At 36.9% G+C, this 21,165-nt stretch overlaps 1 protein-coding gene across 2 annotated transcripts in view; it reads right to left on the bottom strand.

Moving 5' to 3' along the window:
• tbkbp1 (TBK1 binding protein 1) overlaps nucleotides 1-21,165 on the bottom strand; it is a 41,350-nt gene that overhangs the window by 19,793 nt on the left and 392 nt on the right. The window contains exon 1 of one of the 2 annotated variants that reach the window (XM_046854471.1): nucleotides 20,772-21,109. The exons of the other annotated variant lie outside the window; for it this stretch is intronic. The gene's annotated coding sequence lies outside the window, so the exon portion shown is untranslated. Of the gene's footprint in view, nucleotides 1-20,771; nucleotides 21,110-21,165 lie in introns of those variants that run through there. 2 annotated transcript variants of the gene reach the window in all.

Genomic DNA, 21,165 nt, shown 5'->3' with positions numbered 1-21,165 from the left:
TGACACCAAATATACATCTGGATACATCACTTAGGCCTAGCCAGAACTGCAAAACGAATAGTGTGCTTGTGCCCTGGTAAGACTTGTAGGTATAGAGAAGAGGAGGCAAGATAGGAGTTGTGGTATTTTATGAGGACGTCAGCTGAGGCAGAGAAGTATGTGAGGGTGGTGCAGGACATGTATAAGGACAGTGTGATAGCAGTGAGGTTTGCAGTAGGAATGACTCAATGGTTCAAGATAGAAGTGGGACTGCAACAAGGATCGTCTCTGAGCCCTTTCCTGTTAGCAGTGTTTAACAGGTTGAATGACGAGGTCAGACAGAAGTCTCCGTGGACTATGATGTTCGCGGATGATATTGGGATTTGTGGCGAGAGTAGGGAGCAGGTTGGAGGTACACACTGGACTAAAGGAGAATAAATGTCAGTAGGAGTAAGACTTGTGTGAATGAGAGGGAGGGCAGTGGAGTGGTGCGGTTGCAGGGAGAAGAAGTGGTGAAGGTGGATGAGTTTAAGTAGCTGGGGTCAACAGTGAAAAGTAATAAAGAGTGTGTTAGAGAAGTGAAGAAAAGAGTAGCAGGATGAAGTGAGTGGTGAAGAGTGGAGGAAGTGATTTGTGATAGAGGGGTATCTGCAAGAGTGAAAGGGAAAGTTAACAAGACAGTTTATGACTGCTATGTTGTATGGTTCAGAGACAGTGGCATTGTCATAAAGACAGAAGGCAGAGCTGGAGGTGGCAGAGTTGAAGATGATGCGATTGTCATTGGGAGTGATGAGGATGGACAGGATTAGAAATATGTTTATTAGAGGGACCTGGCAGGTAGGATGTTGTGGATGCAAGGTGAGAAAAGCCTGATTGAGATGGTTTGACATGTGCAAAAGAAGAACATGGGGTATATCAGTAGAAGAATGCTGATAGAGCCACCAGGCAGATCAACTAATTGTTTTAATTGGCAACAGGTCAGTATCATGACTGGGTATCTTGAAGAAGCAGAGTCTCTTAAAAATAAGGATAGTCAGATGGTTTGCACTTAAAAAATCCTGTAAAAATATAAGAATAATGTTCCTCAACATAAACTTCTAAAGACTTTGTATATCTTATCTATAGTACATAATATCATAACAAGATTAGGAGAATCTGAAGAAATCTCTGTGCTCAAGGGACAGGGGGCAAAAATCAATAGTAGATGCTCGTGATCTTCTGGCCCTCAGGCGGCAAAAAAAATCAGACAGGTTTCTGTAATGGAAATCATTGCATCGGCTCAGAAACAAATTCAGAAATGTCTGTGAAAACAGTCCACCCAATACAGGTTAAAGCTCTATCAAGCAAAGGAGAATCCATACGTCAACATGATCCAAAAACTTTTAGGACTTTTATTTTTTTTTTACTTTTATTTTATTGTTAAACCCTACACTGCATCTATTACAACAGACTGGCTACTGCATGTAGTAGTAGAGTCTAGGTATCAGACACAAATGAGACCCCCTAAAACTCCAGCAACTAGTCATCTCAGTTCCAAGATGTTTACAGACTGTTGTTAAAAGAAAATGGGGATGCTATACAGTGGTAAATATGGCAATGTCCCAGCTTTTTTTAGATTATTGAGGCCTTCAGATTAAAATATTTTATTTAAAATGGTACATTTTCCCATTTGAAACATTAGAAAAGTTTTCTATGTGCGCTTGTATATAAAATATTGGAGTTGCAAATCATTGCATTCTGTTTTAGTTTACATCAACTTTTCTTTTTTTTTTTTTGGGGGGGGGGTATTTTTTTTACTTCTTTATTGTGGAGGTTGTGGAAGTAGTTCATATATGCATTATAAGTAATAAAACAGTGAACAATCTAGGGTACATAATTTGTTTAATGAGTATCAGAACAGCACAAAAATGTCAGAGACCCAAAGAAAGCAATAATGATAGAGAGAGGATCAAGTCAAACACATCCAAAAATAAGTCAAATATAAACGAAATTTACTTCCAGGATGTATGGCACTGTTGATTTCACTAGATGTAGTGCATAATATTTGTTATTTAGGTTTTGACTATGTACAGTTTAAGTTAAATACACACTGAATAATGCATAATGACCCACTGTTGACCCACACAATCACTCTGAATCAGGTCTAGTGTAATCTGGCATCTCCCATACAATTAAATATTTTAAATGTGAATAAATAAAAATGGAAACATACATGGCAAAATAATTTTCTGTCTAGAAAGATTGTTGTGAGTTGCACCAGGCAATATCCTGAATCAGAAAAACAGTAAAATTTCAGAGCTCAGACATGCTGACTCTGTATGCTCGAGTGTGTGAGTATGATGATGAATTGCAAAAGTGATGTCATTGACCCCTTTTTATTGACCAGAGCCCTGGGCAGAGTAGAATTTCCATGAAGCATACACTAGTGTCAAAACATGGCTACCAACCTGATGAAGTATGGAGGTGTGAGGAGAATTCACTGCACACTAAATGAGTCATCTGTAACATGCCTCTTGAACTATTTTCAGTCACTTGTGTATCATACTGTATATGCACAAAAAAAATCCTGGCCAGGCTTCTTCGCACTCTCCATTTTTCTTCCTCTCCCCTCCCCTCTTCTTCAGGGATAATCCAAAAGAACACCCCACACACACACACACACACACACACACACACACACACACACACACAAACACTGATACATTTGCTCAGGCATGGGTTAGCAGCATGTACACAGAGGGAGGAAGGGAGAAACTGCTGCTCAGATTAGAAGAAATGTATGATGGTGGAGGACGGTAAAGTAATTTCCGGGCATTTGAAATCTTGATATCACACTATGCATATCCTCAAGCCTGCACTGAGATTCTATTTCTGTGAAAGCCAGGTGTGTGGCTGATGTTCAGCTTGCTCTTTTATTTTTATAACATATGTTCTAAATAACCAAAGGGAGAGGATGATTCAGAAAATCTCCCTCAATCTCACCATTTCTGTGATGTCTAAATATACAGTGATTTAAATAAAATAGACATCTTGTCAAGGCTTGAATTCATAGTATAATAAAAGGAAAGCTATTTGGACTGTAAGGACATTAATTAGGTCAGTAAAGGCACCTAGTATGTGCCTTTACCTATATAGTATTTAGTTTAGTATCTGATTGTGGTCTCAGATGTTAGACATTAAGAATTTTCACCTTTAAAACACCCACACGCACCCGCACTTCTTCTAGTCTAGAACACCTTAATGCTAGTGTAAAAGGCAGAGTGACAACATGACTGACAGGCAGGCAGCAGCTAGTGTTCCTAGCTCAAAGCTCCAACCAGTCTCTGGTTCAATCTGGAGCTCGGGTTACTAAATGTTTGGAGTTTCTCTGCAGGTTTGTGACATTTCTTTTCACTGGTTTTCTCCTCAAAGAAATGGCAGTATGTGCTAAAAAGTTGACTGGCTACTCTAAATAGCCCTTAGGTATGAATGAGTGTGTGAATGTGTGCCCTGTCCACCGTGTATTCCCACCTCATGCCCATTCTTCCAAGTATGAAAGAAGGAATGATTGACAGGTAAGTACAGACACTACTTTATCCTGATTGAATTATGCTAGTCCATATCAATAGTTGTTTATTTCTGTTGTATTGTTCTGTTGTTTTTCATCGCACCACAAAGATTTGAAGCGATATTTTATTGACAGCTGTTGGTGTGTGAGGAGAAAATCAAATGTTATGAAATGTTTTTATTTGAAAAGCTTTGAATCACAGATAACCTGTGGACATTAAACCTTCCTTCAAGCATAAAAGCACCCCAGTTCAAACTGCCAGATATTGAAAGCAAACATGCACAGATAAATGCTGACAGTTACACACACACACACACACACACACACACACACACACACACACACACACACACACACACACACACACAGAACCATATAGATCTTACAAGCTCATTTCAAGTGGGAGTAAATTAGGAGGAAGTTTAATGATAAATGACTGTCTTAGGGATTTGATTAAGTGAGAAATACACCATGTGCAAAATCAAAGCTCTACCCCAGTGATCTGTGACGCTGGTGAAATAAAATCCATGCCTGTACTTTATCTTAAAATTTTCAGGGATCATAATGTAAACAAATTTATCAGAAGTAGATAATTAAAAGGTTCATTCTCTTAACATTGCAGAATGACAAAATGAAAACAAGCTGGCTTTATAAAATGGGAGTACTATTATCTATATTTTTTTTGGTATTAAATAAAAAATGTGCAATAAGAATCAACATATTTGTGTCATACTGCCTGTGGTGCTCAAATACAATTAATAATTAGCGGTTTGGAACTCGCGGCTTGGAAAATTGTTCTCATTTGGAACCCAACTAACAGCAAGTTGTGGATTATCTTAAAATTCGTGGGAATCCGCAGCGGGACCGAATGTTCAGGAACGTTAGGAATAACATTTTAAACTCTGTTTTCACTAAGAAATTTCATTAATTTTTTTTATAACACATTATTGTAACATGTCTAGATGAATTCAATAAGGTACCATAGGGGCTGCGGGGGATTTTCGGAACTCTTTATATCTTAGAACGTAACCCAGTGAGTTCCTGGGGACCACTAAATTCTCATATTGCAGTTTTAAACATAAAACATAAAACATAAAATACACAAAACGCCACTATCCAAATCCAAATATCATTGCACATCATTTCCAGCAGCATATATTTTTTGTAAAATATAACCAATGGTTGTATTTGAGTGATTTGAAAGAGGTAGTATATTCGAAATAATTTACCGTATTCTTGACCTGTTATACTGGATACTGCTTTCTGACTGAAGACAAATATTGGCCAGTGTTTATATTTTAAGCTGTGATAATATGTGCCGTGTTTTGGGTTAGGACTGTGTGATGCATATGTTAACGGAAGCAGATTGTGTGTGTGGGTAAGTGCACTCCTGAATCTAAATCTATATGTGCTTGGCTTGGAACAGTAGACAAACCATAACAGCACCACAGCTAGTGTAATGATTGCCTGCTATGTGTTAGAAATAAAATGAGCAAGCAGGCCTCTGACTAAACTCTCACAAAAATGAATCTCTATGTCACTCGCACCTCCAGAAACAACTATACACATGGCTACCGTAGCTTTCGGCCCACCGGGGTTCTTGTTTCCGCATACAGGATTTGTTTGTTTCTTGTCCAATCTTAGATACATCATGTTGTGTAACTAGTTTGTCTTTTGAATTCATTTAAAGCTTTTTTTTTTTTTTTTTTTTGTCCAAAAGGATTTTTGGACTGTGTTACATGATTGTTATCTGGTTCTCCATATTTATTTTAGATTGTGTGCTTGTGGATTATGGCTTTGTTTTATTTGGCTCTATTACACTCTGCTCTAAAATCTGATTACTCAAATGTTGCAACGTAAACAAACACAAACACACATACATATATGTGCCATTACACAAATACACATGAGCTACAGTTAGACTGCATGTCACAAAGCAGACTTTGTATTAAATATACATTTAATGCTAAATTTACTTCTAAATGACAGTAGAAACAAAACAGATTTGTTAATAGTAATAAATCTTCATTTTTGCATTTGAGTAATGAACAGCATAGCATGCAAAAACTGAAAAGTCATGCAAGTGAACCATGAAACATCTCCAAATCCTGGGGTGGTTTGTGGTTTTGATATAGTTAAAGAAATTAAGATACAAAATGGTTTTAAAATGGTCTGAAATGGAAATGTTATGTGATATATGTTAAGTGATACAAAGGTCAACATTGCATTGTGTAGCATTAACATTTCAATGCTCACAAATATATTCTTTTAAATATAATACACTCAAACCTGTCAGATTATCTGAGATGAGTTTTTGCTATATGTTTCTGAGCAAGCTATCATTAACTTCCACTGAACATGTGGCATAATGTGATCGGAGTGTACAATATATTACAATTTTCCTTCACTAGAACTAAGGGGCCCGAGAAACATGACAATGCCCCTGTGCACAAAAAAGGTCCATCAATACATAATTCACCATGGTTGAGAGAAAAAAACTTGAGTAGCCTGCACTAGCTCCACACATTTTGGATGAATTTGATCACCCAGTTGCATTTTTCAAAAGCTAGTTCAAAGCCTACTTGAAAATGCGGAGGCTAATGTAGCACAAAAGAAGAACTAAATGTGGAATGGGAAATTCAGAGAGCACCAATTAGAATTATAGTCCGGTTTCCACAACCTTTTGTTGTTGATTTTAATGTGAAAAATTACTGGTTTCAAAATATCTGCCGTTATAAAAGTAAAATGCCTAAATTAACAAACTTCTATAAGACATAACACTGGTGATTTTACCCACACATCATTCCCAATATTAACTGCACAAACATTTGTGTCTAGTCTCGCTAACCTCTAGTACACTATATAATCTTTGTAATCTATATCTATATAATCATTTATCACCTCCAATGCAATGATGGATTATTTTCTGTTGCACTGTTGATTAGGTGTATGTTATTGATTTAAACATTTTACACAGTGATGGTCTATAATGCACTCTAATCACACACACACACACACACACACACACACACACACACACACACACACACACACACACACAGGTGACAGAAGATGCTGAGAGGTCCATTAACAGTTGCAGATGAGGTGCGACTTCACAGGAAGTGATAAAGTATCCAAGCTACAGGTATGCAAATTCACACTCTTTCTTTTACACACACACACACACACACACACACACACACACACACACACACACACACTTGGCCAGAAAGAACACACTGAGCCTGCTAACCTGTTTAGAAAACCAGTGTAAGTTACTTGAAACTGTAATGACATTAACCCTCGAAACAATACAAAACAATTGGAACACAATGTTCTTGTAGATGTTTTATATAAAAGCGTGACACAGAAAACCTCAACACCAGTGAGAAAAAATGTCCCATAAAGATTGCTCAAAAAGACCTAAATAGCATCAAAGTTTGCACGTCGTCATTAAATAATTCTGAGCAACCCTAGAAATCAGACTCTGGGGATCATTATATTAATGTAAGATTAAACCACAGTAACACAGTCTTAATTTCTTCATGTCTGGTGAAAAAAACATCTTACAATACAAATATATCGAGCTTACAAACACCTATACTTGCAAATTCACTGCAGAACAAAATCCAAATCCAAAACAAAATCCAAAACTACATGGCCCTGTGTAAAAAAGTGTTTGCCCCCCTGTTAAAACTGTGGTTTATCACACCTGAGTTTAATTTCTCTAGCCACACCCAGGCCTGATTACTGCCACACCTGTTCACAATCAAGAAATATCTTAAATAGGACCTGCCTGACAAAGTGAAGTAGACCAAAAGATCCTCAAAAGCAATACACCATGCCGAGATCCAAAGAAATTCAGAAACAAATGAGAAAGTAATTGAGATCTATCAGGCTAAATATTTACGTATACATATTTATGTGTATTATATTTGTACCTATTAAATATAAAGCAAATCAGTTGTAATGTTAAAAAATGTTATATTGTTCCTCACTTGGCAAGGTTAGTAGGTTACAGTACATGTAGCTACAGATACCAACAGTCTAATTATCCACATTTACTGAATTAATAAGCAATTATTTCCTCATGATGCTTTGGCACGAACAGCAATCAATATTATTAGGGGACTGCAATGAGGCTTGTGTTTAAATGCCACAAGTGACATTTGTCTCAGGTAATGAGACAGAGAAGTTTATATGTAGTTTATAAGTAGTAGATTAAGGTACAAATTACATTTTTATTTTACTTTTTGTACTGATAAGATTTTTAAATGCTAGCACTTTTGTTAGGGTTAAGAAACAAGAAACATATTACAGTTGAGAAAAATGTCCAAATGGCATTATGTAATGTAGTTTTATAGGTCACCAAATGTTTGTTTTGGAAAGAATGTTTGCATACAATCATTGATTCATTCATCTTCAGTAACTGCTCCTACCCTGGTGAGGATTCAGTGAATTCACTTTGGGAGCACCAATTATGATCTGTTAATTCACCCTGGTTGGGCACTACGCACACATCTACAGGCTATGTAGTGTTTCGTGTCCACCTATCAGCATGTTTTGTGGAGGTGGGAGAAAACCAAAGAACCTGGAGGAAACCCATGCAGAGGCTCAGCACAAACAGCTCTAAGAAACCCACAGGATCAATGTGGGAACCCTGGAGCTGTGAGGAGACAATTTTTCCCACTGCACCACTTATCTGTCTGGCTTTGTACAGCACCAAAGCAGTGTCTATGTTTATGTACACCATAATGATATTATAGGTTAGCACAAATCGAATGAAAACTACAGTATTATAAGATTTCAAAAATCTGTTGGATATTAATTATGATTTGTGATTATCCTATCTCATCAGAATCACTGCATGGGAGGTTGGAAAATATCTCATAACACACTCAGTAGGCAATTGAAATCCCCTGTGCATTAGGTGTTTGTTTTGACCTTGACAGATCTATTCCTTCTGTGTTTTCCACCCTGTTCAGTGTAGTGTGTAGGAGGATGGTCCTGCACAGGCTGGCCAAGCAGAGACACACCGCTCTGAGATGCAAGAGTGAGAGAGAGCTGAGTCTGGTGGGCAGGTTTGAGTATTTTTACCACAGAGTGGGAGTCACGCAAGCAACGATACTACAGCTGCCTGTTCCTACCATCAGAGCTTTAGAGCTTACGCACTCATGCGGTCATAAGATCAGTTATCAGAAGTATAAATGCACCTTAGTAATGTATACAACAATAAGAAGTATAAGGTGATGTCTTAATCCCAAAGGAGATAAAAAAAATGTTGTTTAGACAATTCAGTTGTTTTGGAATAATAAAGTTTGAAAGAAAGGTTATAGCTGTAACACCACATTCCTCCACCACATCCTATATATTACCTCCTCTCCTTTCGTTCCTTGTCGTAAAGTTTTTGCACCCACCACCTTGCCATCTCCTCCCTACCCTTCAATTATTCCTACACCCACATTTTTCCAATGGGGGAATGTGTGTATGACTTAACACAGATGCTGTCTAAAAATGCAGCCCAAATTCTGACTTCTCCCATAACAGATCCAGTCCCTGTGCACAGCTCTGTCAAATAACGTTGTTGGAACTGAACAACATGATTATATGAGTACTGCAATATATTTACACTATTAAATACTTATCAGGTGTCATTATTTTATTTTATTTATTTATTTTTTCTTTACTTTTATGCTTGGAAAGTGCTTTGAGATGCTACTTTTTAAGGCGCTATACAAAAAAATATTATTATTATTATTATTATTATTATTATTATTATTAAATATCCATTTCACATTTACATTTAAGACATTTGGCAGATCCCCTTTCTAGCACAACTTACTTTAGCCCAGTTAAGGTCATGGCAATTGAGAACATATCCCAGTAACACTGGCAGGTGGGATATACCAAACATACCCTTGATGGACAGTTGTCACTCACTTATTAACACCTGGGGGCATTCATTTATCTACTAGCATGTTTTTGGGAGGTAAATAATATTGTGGAACATGAAGGAATTGTCAAGGACAATGGAAGATGAGGCACAGAAACTAAAACAGACAATAGATCCTAAGATAGATTCCCAGCCTAGGTGTGAACATACATAACATTTTTTTTAACTCTTTTTGGCCCAATTTAATAGTTTTGTTTACCACTGGAAAAACCATTGCAACTTTTGCAGGTGTATCGCAATTGCAACATCTTTCTTTCTTTCTTTCTTTCTTTCTTTCTTTCTTTCTTTCTTTCTTTCTTTCTTTCTTTCTTTCTTTCTTCTGAAATTCTTGAATTCTCGTCAGCTATATATGGTAGAAATGACAATAAAAGCTTCTTGACTTGACTTTCTTTTTGTCTTTAATTATTTAATTTTCTGCCCCTAAAGCTGTAATGGTCAGTGTCATACCCCCACTCTCACCCCACAATTAAAAACAATACAGAATTAACCTGAGAGATTGTTTGAATGCCATATACTGTAGATGTTAGGTTTAAACACTTATAAAATTAATTAGGTTGAAACACTTATAAAAGGTACCACTATTCGCCAATTGATATTTTCGCAAGGCCATTTTGCAGTTTGCTTGATTACCGTAGTGTCACCTATCCATTAATGTGCCCACATACACTATCACATACTATCCAATGGTATTTGATGCTTGCAATTGAGTGATTTCTATACAAGTTTTGATATGGACGCATCTTTAGTAGCATGATTTAGTAGGATGATGATTGTATAGGGGCTTAATTTTTTATTGTGGCTATTACATTTTACAGTTGGATAAAACATGCTGTAAAAATGACTGTATCACCATCATATTTACACATACATTTGGTCTCTGTCTATTCAGCAGTATTTCAAGTAGGAAAGAATGAACACAAGAAAAATAAAATTCAATGTCGACCAGTTTATGCAATCTCATTGAATGCCAAAAGTCACACATCCAACCACAGACAGTTACACTTGTACCCCCGCACTCTAATCATGTCCTTAAACATTCAGTCAAGATCACTGTTGCTGGTGCCTCCAAGAAAGTGACAAGCTGAGGATAAAGTGTATAATGTGTATAAAAAGTACCGTGGTTCACACAAACATTTGTTCAAGGACATTTACACCTACAGTACGAAAACTATTCATTAAGGATCTCATCATATAAAGATCCAATTACTTTTAAAATCAATTTGTCAAAAACTTACAATTTTAAATGTGATCCTGCATATTTATACGGTCACATGTGTGTGATTCAAGAAGGAAAGCAGTTTAAAAGGAAAAGCTAGATTGAGTTTTCATTCTGTGTATATACATGTAAGAATGCACGTGTGTTAGAGTGAGAGAGAGAAAGAGAGAGATTTTGTATGTGTGTTTTGATGCATTGCTCCATTACTCAAATGAAAGAACCGAAGCATCCTTGGCAAGGACATTTAGAATGGCCAAGCTGAACTGCCGTCACTTCAACCTTTAAAGAGTAATTTAAAGTAAAACGAAAACATTTTCACAAGTCATCCTGGCATAATCAGAATTGGAAAAGTGCATGTTTCCACATCATGTGCACACCAGAGATTTCAATCACATAAAACATCCCCCAAATTCAGGCATAAGAGGAAGGGAGGGAGGGAGGGAAAATAAAGATGATGAAAATGACAAAAGAAGGAGTGATGAGTAGCAAAAACCAAGGAAAAGAACTTTATAAAAAAAGCAGACAGATCACACAAGATGGTAAAAGAAGGGAAGGTATGGGATGGTATGGTAAGGGAAGGTATGGTATGGTATGGTATGGTAAGGTAAGGTAAGGTAAGGAAAGGGAAGGGAAGGGAAGGAAAGGGAAGGGAAGAGAAGGGAAGGGAAGGAAAGGGAAGGAGATAAAAGGATCAGATAAATATGAAAAATGGAAAAGGAAACATGATGGTTCAGGAAAATTACACCTTTTATATAATTCCATAAATACTTAGTCTTTTCAATTAATTGGAGCTGGAGTTCAATGAAGCAAAATAGTAAATTATGGAGGGTTTAAAAATGAGCTCATTAACTGAATATTGTCTGTTTTGAGTAAAAAGCCTGCCAGGACAGTGATCCTTCAATTAAGAGCCTCTAAATTAAAACACATACTTTAAATAGGGTTTTAAATCTATGGACTGTAGAAATGTATAAACTTACATAAATATTCATGAGATTAATGTCAATGCTTTACTGATTTTATTGCCAGGAATCATCGCAGTTCTTCAGCACTCTGTAAATTCTGTATTATATTAGTATAATTATAACTATATATAAATGTAAATTATTAGCAAATCTTAGATCTCTTTATAACAGGTATATGTACACTTTATAACTTCTTTGTACCGTTGTTTTGGCTTCTCCCATTAGGGGTTGCCACAGCGGATCATCCGTCTCCATACCCCCTGTCCTCTACATCTGCCTCTTTCAAACCAACTACCTGCATGTCTTCCCTCACAACATACATAAACCTCCTCTTTGGTCTTCCTCTTTTCCTCCTTCCTGGTGGCTCCATCCTCAGCATTCTCCTACTGATATACACCATGTCCCTCCTCTGCACTTGTCCAAACCATCTCAATCTCGCCTCCCTCACCTTGTCTCCAAAACGTCCTACGTGTGCTGTCTCTCTAATAAACTCATTTCTAATCCTGTCCATCCTCATCACTCCCAACGAAAACCTCATCTTCATCTCTGCTACCTCCAGCTCCACCTCCTGTCTTTTACTCAATGCCACTGTCTCTAAACCATACAACATCGCAGGTCTCACCACAGTCCTATAAACTTTCCCTTTTACTCTCACAGATACCCTTCTATCACAAATCACTCCTGCCACTCTTCTCCACCCACTCCACCCTGCCTGTACTCTTTTTTTAACTTCTTGGTACCATTGTACATACAGTATACATATTTCATATTGTACACTTACATATCTTGTGTTTTTCTACATATATTTTGCCTTACACACATCTTGCGCATAGTCATTTTCACTTATAGATCTTTATGTACATATCTATTTCCTACTGTACTTCTCAACAACTCATCTATTTATTTATTATTATATTATTATTATTTATTATCATTTAAAAGAGAGAGCAAGGTACATATAAGCACATAAATTCACATATATGCCCACACACTTAGTTATATAAGGGCAAGAGTTGCACTATATAAGGGCAAGAGTTGTACTATCTTCTATATGCTTGCCCTTACGGCCAGTTCCACTGGAAATCTGTCCATTTATTGTGCTCTGTGGCCAAAGCAACAATTTGGCAAGCCACACACACACACACACACACACACACACACACACACACACACACACAGAGACAGGCACTTTTGTCATGCAGAGGCAATTTCCCTCTGCAACATTCTCATCTGAGCAGACAAGAAGAAGTGGGAGTTATCTGATGCCATAGTCTGATAGCATGTTCATCTCTTTTCATTCCTTTATAGACTAATAGAAAACAGACTGTGTTGGTTTATTAGTAAGAATATCAGGCATGTTAACAATACTCTTGATGCATAAAATGGCAACACTGTCAACAACAGACAAGACCAGACAGAAGGGCTGAAAGAAGAAACAAGGCATGGGCAAATAATCAAGACAGAGGGGTAGAGAGAAAATGAAAAGGGTAAAGGGAAAGTGTTGTACAGGCAAAGTTGGTTATTTTAAGGGAACCTGTGGGAATTTTAGAGGTCCAGCATTGAGTACAAGGCAAATGGGTAACCTGGTTTTCTCTGACTGCACAATCCTTTAAGAAGCACTGCATGTATATTCTTAATACATGGTCGTATTTTGTTCTAAACCATACTTCTTGTTTCTTTTCTTTCGTAATAGATTGACATTTTTATATAGCCTTGCTCTGTTCTTATCCTGTTGATTCTGGCCTTGAGTTAATGGTCTGTGTATATGCTTAGCTGCAGTAGACAGCATGAACAGTACTTACTGAAATAACTCAGCAAATCTTTTTATTGCCACATACAGCATCCCTACACAAGAATGGACAAACCCCATCAACCCAGGCAAAAGGTTTTTAATTCATAGCTGCCCAGTGAAAAGGTAGGTTTAACAAAATGCTAAAAATTACATTAACTTTAACAGAGGCAAAGATTTTATTTGGGATTTAGTTATGTTTAAATGTGATGCTTTTACTGCAGTGTGATGCACCTAAATACTATAACTATAGCCCACAGTAATCCTTCTTATTCCCACCATATGCTGCACCACATACTGTACATCTACAGAGGCTTAATCAGGTTTTCAGTAGAACGTTTATACCAGGTGAATGAATTAGTCATCTTCAATGAGGCACAATACACATTAGAAACATGCAGGTATGTGAAAACACTAACAGAACCAATAAAAAGGTTTGTTTAAATATATAAAGAGAAACAGCAGTTTTTACATGCAATGCAAGAACAGGACACTATATCTCATATCTGAAACCTCAGCCATTACTGAGCCTTAGCCTTACTGAGATTCTATTTTGAGTGTAATAATGTAGGAAACTTTAAAGAACATAAAAATTATATACTCATGTCTTTCACAAAATCTTTATTAACGTACACTTATTACATTATATTATCTACCACATTTTAATGAAGTCAATTTCCAAGAATCCAATAAGGAGACCAAAAAGAAGAGCAGCCGGAGCTCCTGTGACTTGCTCCTAGCTAAACCTTCCCCTGAGAACAAGAAGATGGCACAGAGGAATATAGAGGTTAGCACCTTTATATCGAAGTGGAGATAGATGGAGATAGATATAGCATGAGGGAAAGAAGAAACAAAAAAGGAAACAAAAAAGAACAGAAGAGAACTATCAAATCAAGAAGGACAGACAAATTACAGTTTTTCTCAGTTGCTTTGGAGCGTTTCTCAGATGAGAAATGAAATGAAATTCTCAAAAATACTTGTTCAGCCTCCACATCATTTAGTCATTTGTGCACATCATAAGAACATTTCTTGATTTGATCAAATTGCAAATGCTTTGGTAGATTCATTTAATCGATTGTGTACAATTGTCTGCTGTTTTCTACACAAGTTTTAAATAAACTTTTTGGTAAATGTGGCTTGAATTGATGAATTGTGCAGATGAATCTTGAATGTCACTAATGAAGGAGAGTGTATGGCATCAGATCAACCAATAATCAGCTAGTTCTCTAAAACAGGTCAAAGGTGAATCTTGTAAACATTCAATTGAGTTTTTTCAGACAGAGCAAAACATGGAATTACAAATTCTGAAAATGGATTAACATCCAAGAAACAAACACTTGTACAGTACAGTAAAAGTGTAAATCCTGCTCGGTTTATTGCACTCAATATAAATCAAATATGCAATCAAATAAATGTCTTTATGCTGCTGAAATTCAAACATGCCAAACAGAAGAAACATTTTGTGCAATTTTATTAATTGTAATCCAAACAGTAGTTTAAATAAAAAACTGTGCACCATCATACAACATTACAACATGACCAAACATTTTGATGATCTTGTTTGTGAACAATGACGAAGGGACTTTTTATTCTGATGGGAAAAATATAGTCACTGACACAAATATTTACTTTTGAGAGATAAACTAAGGGTTTTGAGAAACGTATAGGCTTTTGCAAGAAATCCAATGTATTGTGCTGTTTGTACAAATGGTTTTGAGAAATGCTCCAAAGCAACTGAGAAAAACTGTAAATAAGAAAGCACGAGATGTCAGGGAGAGGCAACGACGTGTTTTGTTATTCCTCAGCATTTGTAGTAGCTACTTTGTGGTGGGAAAGAAGGGGAAAAATTGGACAGAGTTCAACACTTCTACACAAACACTTATTTTACCACAAGGCATTAGTGAATGTGTTTGTACATCTTAGTTATTGTAGCAAAGAATAAGTGTTATTTTGTTTAATGATTGATATCATTTTGCACTTCTTATGCTTAAATGGAGCCACGTTTCTCTTGGAATTCAGGGCAACCTAATCTTAGACAAAACATCACAATATTAACTAAATAATAGAACATGTGCTTTAATTTATTTACTATATGTTTACCAACTACCCCATCTTTGATGGACAGATAAAATCCTCCTTCTGTTTTACAAATCCATTAATGTTCAAGCCTTACCAACGTGGCACTTGTGATAAAGCATAAATATATAGGCATAAAGAGAAGGGAATGCAAACCTGCAGCATTTTCTTAGATATGACTCATGATTCATGTTGTGCTCTTATGTGGAACTGCAGTCAGATGCCTGCAGCCTCGCTATTGATCTGCATTCTGCGTGTTTACAGAGGAATGTAGCACTAGTGTCACGGTGATGAATGCCAACTGCAAGAGTAACATAAGGACAGGAGGTGGATGAAAATGTCAACTTTGAGAAATGCCTGCTCATACAATTACTTGGACCTTTTACATTGTGGGCATTTGTTGTTTTTATGTTTGTTTGTTTCTTTTAGGGAAAACAGGGAATTCCGCATTTTTTGTACATTTTATGTACAATGGAATTATTAGATAATTTGAATTATTACCCCCAAACACCATCCATGGCATTTGTGAGAGGAAATAAAAATGAAAGTACTTTACTTATGTTGCACTTTATTGTATTTATATCTAGGAGGAGAAATATAAGTGAATAGCTAAAATGTACCATGTAAACATTGGTATGCACTTTACAGCTATTAGATACTATGAAAATGGTTAGCTTCCTTCCAAACTCCATGTAATCTATCAGCTTTAACAAAGCCATTTTAAATCCTATCCAAAACAGACCTGCTCACACAGGCAAATACAAAACTACCTTTATAACAATGTGGTCTGTTAGAACTGACACGGGCGACATTTCTGTTGCTGATTGATTTTATTTGCTTATTTCTTTCCGCTTTTAGACACACTACCAAGCTGCTTATCAGCAATACCATTAGGTTTAAAAAGGTTCTTGTTTGCATATCGGCCACTGACTGCTGGGGGGGTGAAGACAAGAAGAAGAAAAAAAAAAGCATCTTCAAAAAAAGAATTTCAAAACCAGAGCAGTTTTTTATCCCAGAGAAAAGGAAAACTTAGAAAAGTTATGGAAGATAAAAAAAAAAAAGTCATTTAACAGATCTGTGCTGGCTCAAACCTGGTTGGAGACAAAACGTTTGAACAAAAGAACATGGGAGGTGGAGCGGACTGATGAATATTCTGACAGACAAGACAAAGATCTGAAGCAGTGTACTACTCAGATGCTCTTTTTCTGCTCACATCACTGCTCTCTTTCCTTCACGTCTTTTTCTCCTTCCTTTGCTCTCCAGGTGGCCTTTGTGACCTGCCCAGACGTGCATAAATATTCCAGAGCAGCATAAATTTCTGCAGGAATATCTGAGTCACTGCTGGTTGTCGTAGACAGACTATGTTAGACTATTAAAATGTCATATATATATAAACCGTCCTCTTGACCAATTTTGTATGGTAGATATGAGACATAATAGACAACAAAACTTTTTTCTATTTGCACTTATTTTCAGCATGTGTCATGCACAGTGAGCCACCAGACATATTATACTGCTACTATACTGCTGACCTGCAATTTAGTGTACACTATATGGACCAAAGTTTTGGGGCATCAGCCCTTTCCAGCCATATGTGCATAAAGCGAGATCCATGAACATATGGATTACATGTGTTTGAGTAGAAGATCTTGAATTGCTTGCTATAGATCTCGGACTTCAACTATATTGAACACCTTTGAGATGAATGGGAATGCTGACTGCAGCACCCAAGGCCTCCTCACCCTACATCAGTACCTGACTTTACTAATGCCCTTAAGGCTGAATGAGCACAAATCTCCACAAGCACACTCCAAAATCTAGTGGAACACCTTCTCAGAAGAATAGAGGTTATTATAACAGCAAATAAGAACTAATTGTGGAAAGGGGTGGCTACAAATAACATTCAAATCTTATAATGTATATATGCATTTAGATCTGGATTCAAATAACAATTGAAAATACCCTTAGGTTAAATATCCACCATACCAAAATGCATCCTTACTTTTGCACATAAAAATATATGCAATTTAAACTAATTGAATTAGGCTTTAAATCCCCTAGTAGGCATGGAACTCCAACCATAATAAAGATTATAGTACTAAATTAAAATTAAGCAGTAAAAAATCAAAGCATGACAAGGCAGACCTCTGCATACAGTAATTAGCCACATGAAGCTCCATTTAATGCATGGGGGTTTTAATGTGTATTCAAAACAACAAGGTGGCTAATTTGAGACAGATAAAACACAGCCTGCTGCTATTTTATGGCATGCGATACAAAATGACAACATGAATCATAATGTATTAATGATAAAATAGGGGTCCATAATGAAGCGGTGCTACGAGGGCCAGAGCATACATTATTAAACCTGGAACAGGATAAGATATTTATGAACACATTTAGATACCAAGAATAATATGTCTCAATCTGCGATCTGCATTTAAAGGAGTATTGAAGGCAGACATAAAATGCATGGCTTTCTCCTATATTTTTTTTTTATCAGATAAGGTAATTGGTACCATTTATAATCATCACAAAAGTTTAACTTTAAATTAATACCAAGAGTTTGTAGTTGTCTGTAGTGACAATTGTTTTACAAGAAACAAATGAATTCCTTGACAGAAACACAAAATAAAAATGCAAGTCTCAATCTGAGCTAATCTGAGTTATATTACTCCGTTAAGCTTCAAGACAAAAGTCACTATTTACCTCTCGGCATCAACGTCACACCCTTAATTTAGCTCTTGCAGGCAGTTTTCCAAAGGCAACATGACAACAGCCACACAACTGAAGTGCACCGCAACTGAGTGAAGCCTCAAAATGGAGAAAGACAATATTACAAATACCTGTCTGGTATTATAAACCAATAGCTTTCGGAAAATAACAAAAACAAACACAATTTCACCCAAATGAAAGCATGATCTCACACAAATCAGCATTTAAATAAATAAGATCCAACAATGTTTCCATCACATGTTTACATTCACAAAAAATTTTCATGATTAGACTGGATTAACTACATTATGCAATCAAATGACATTAATGGCAATAGATTTATAATGTTTTAAACATTAAAAGCACTCACTTAAAAATTGCAGGTTCAGTACATTTGTTGCAGTGTGACTGATGATTCTTGGGGCCAAGACTATGAAGGTCTTTATATTTGCAACATATTCTGCCTTGTGAAATAATTTACATTTGTGTCTCTTTAAAGCGGTTTTCAAGATGTTTTAACAGCAAAGTTTGAGAAAAGGCTAATGCTGAGTTAGACAGAGTGATTTCAGTTGTCTTTTAAGATAATTGTTTGTACACTGTACAAGAAGCTTGCAATAAATACATTAATAAATTCTAACTGTGCTAGATGTCAGATTATACAATAAAGATCTTATAATGATTGCGATCAAGTTAAAAAAAATACTGCATTCTGCATACAAGTCAGTCAGTGTGCTCCAGGTTAGTGTAGAAATTGTGTTGCGTTTTGTTTGTTTGCATGCCTAGTGTTTAGTTCCCAAAAGATGTATTTGAAGTTATCCAGTCAGTTTTGTGTAATCTTGAACTGTGCTCCTACTGGAAACATTTAGATGATTCATAGCAGCATTTAAACTGAGATTTCAAACAAAACAAGACACTGTCAGAACTTTGTCAGCAGTTGTCACAGTAGTACTAAATTGTCTGCCGGTGGCACAGTATGTGTTTTAAGACGACAAATGTAACTCACATTCATTTCATCAGCACAACAATATAAACCTTATTCCGAACCATCAGTTCTACAATATAAACTTTATTCTAAACCAGCAGTACTATAATATAAACCTAATTCTGTACAATCACTATTATGATTTAAACCTTATTCTGGACCACCAGTACTACAATATAAACCTTATTCTGGACCACTAGTACTGGAATATAAACCTTATTCTGGACCACTAGTACTGGAATATAAACCCTATTCTGGACCACTAGTACTGGAATATAAACCCTATTCTGGACCACTAGTACTGGAATATAAACCCTATTCTGGACCACCAGTACTGAAATATAAACCTTATTCTGGACCACTAGTACTGAAATATAAACCTTATTCTGGACCACTAGTACTGAAATATAAACCTTATTCTGGACCACCAGTACTACAATATAAACCTTATTCTGAACCACCAGTACTACAATATAAACCTTATTTTAAACCACCAGTACTACAATATAAACTTTATTCTGGACCACCAGTACTGAAATATAAACTTTATTCTGGACCACCAGTACTGAAATGTAAACCTTATTCTGGACCACCAGTGCCTCAATATAAACCTTATTCTGGACTACCAGCACTGCAATATAAACATTAATAAATCTTATTCTGGACCACCAGTACTACAATAAAAACCTTATTTTGGACCACCAGTACTACCATATAAACCTTATTCTGGACCACCAGTAAAATATAAACCTTATTCTGGACCACCAGTACTACCATATAAACCTTATTCTAGACCACCTGTACTACCATATAAACCTTATTCTGGACCAGCAGTAAAATATAAACCTTATTCTTCATCAAGATTACTACCATATATCACCCTCTGGACCACTGCAACTACAATTTTAACCTTATTCTGGACCACCAGCACTGTCACTGAAGCAAAACATCACATATTCTCCTGACGTTGTAGATTTCAAAACAAAGTCTACATTTGAGCACACATTTTAGACAGTAAGATGACTGCTAGTGGTTTCTTGTAGGGAAATGGCTCTTATTCAGCTGCCACACTTGGCACTTGCTGTTTGTCATTTTTGCTAGGGTTTGTGAAATATGCTGGCATTAGTGTGTGGAGATTTATGGTTTCCTGTCAGCTGACTGACAGACAGGAAATGGAGCACGCGTGCACGCGCTTTTCCCGCACTTTTCATCCAACGGCGTTTTTTCTTTTTTCATTTCGACACACAGGCGCACACAAACGCGCGCGCGCACTCGCTCATACGCGCGCATACGACAATATTTCAGCCACATGACAACACATGCGAAATGGCGAGATGGCAAACTGTAGCATAATTATTGGCACCTCTGACTCTAATGCACGTGTCAAGGAACGCAGGTTCACATGCAAACTAGGACACGGACGCATTAAATACTCCTCGGTATATTTATCAAAAACTTAGCTTATGTTTACTACAAATAGTAATTGGTATTCAGTCCCCCCACCCCGCAAAAGCACACACAACATGTTCAGATGCCCACAATAGTGCGTCACCTTGAGATCCGATGAAGATTTGCTGTTTTCTGTCTTGCATGTTATTCCCTCTTGTGAACTACTCTGTTTAAACGCTTTTACTTCTGAGTGGATCCGCCTGGATTTATTCAAACACCCTGATTACACTGATTAGCAGATCCTGGATGAAGGCGCGCGCTTGTGCTCCGAGTAGCTCCGATTTCCATGTGCCAACCTTTTTTTTGCGTTCGCTTCATGCTTTAATAGGAGCGCGATGTGTTAAAACATGGCTGTGCGCGCGGCGCGGCGCGGCGCGGGGCGGCTGTCCGCCACTGTAACACCTCCTGCGCGCGCAGGCTTCGGACGATGAGGATGAGAATGCGAACCTGATCACAGTCTAACAAGCAAACGACAATCGGAAGTGGATCAGAAGAGA

Source organism: Silurus meridionalis, chromosome 7 (assembly GCF_014805685.1).
Source record: "Silurus meridionalis isolate SWU-2019-XX chromosome 7, ASM1480568v1, whole genome shotgun sequence".
Lineage (NCBI taxonomy): Eukaryota > Metazoa > Chordata > Actinopteri > Siluriformes > Siluridae > Silurus > Silurus meridionalis.
The sequence above is the reverse complement of the archived record's forward strand: the minus strand, read 5'-3'. Positions and strand labels throughout refer to the sequence as shown.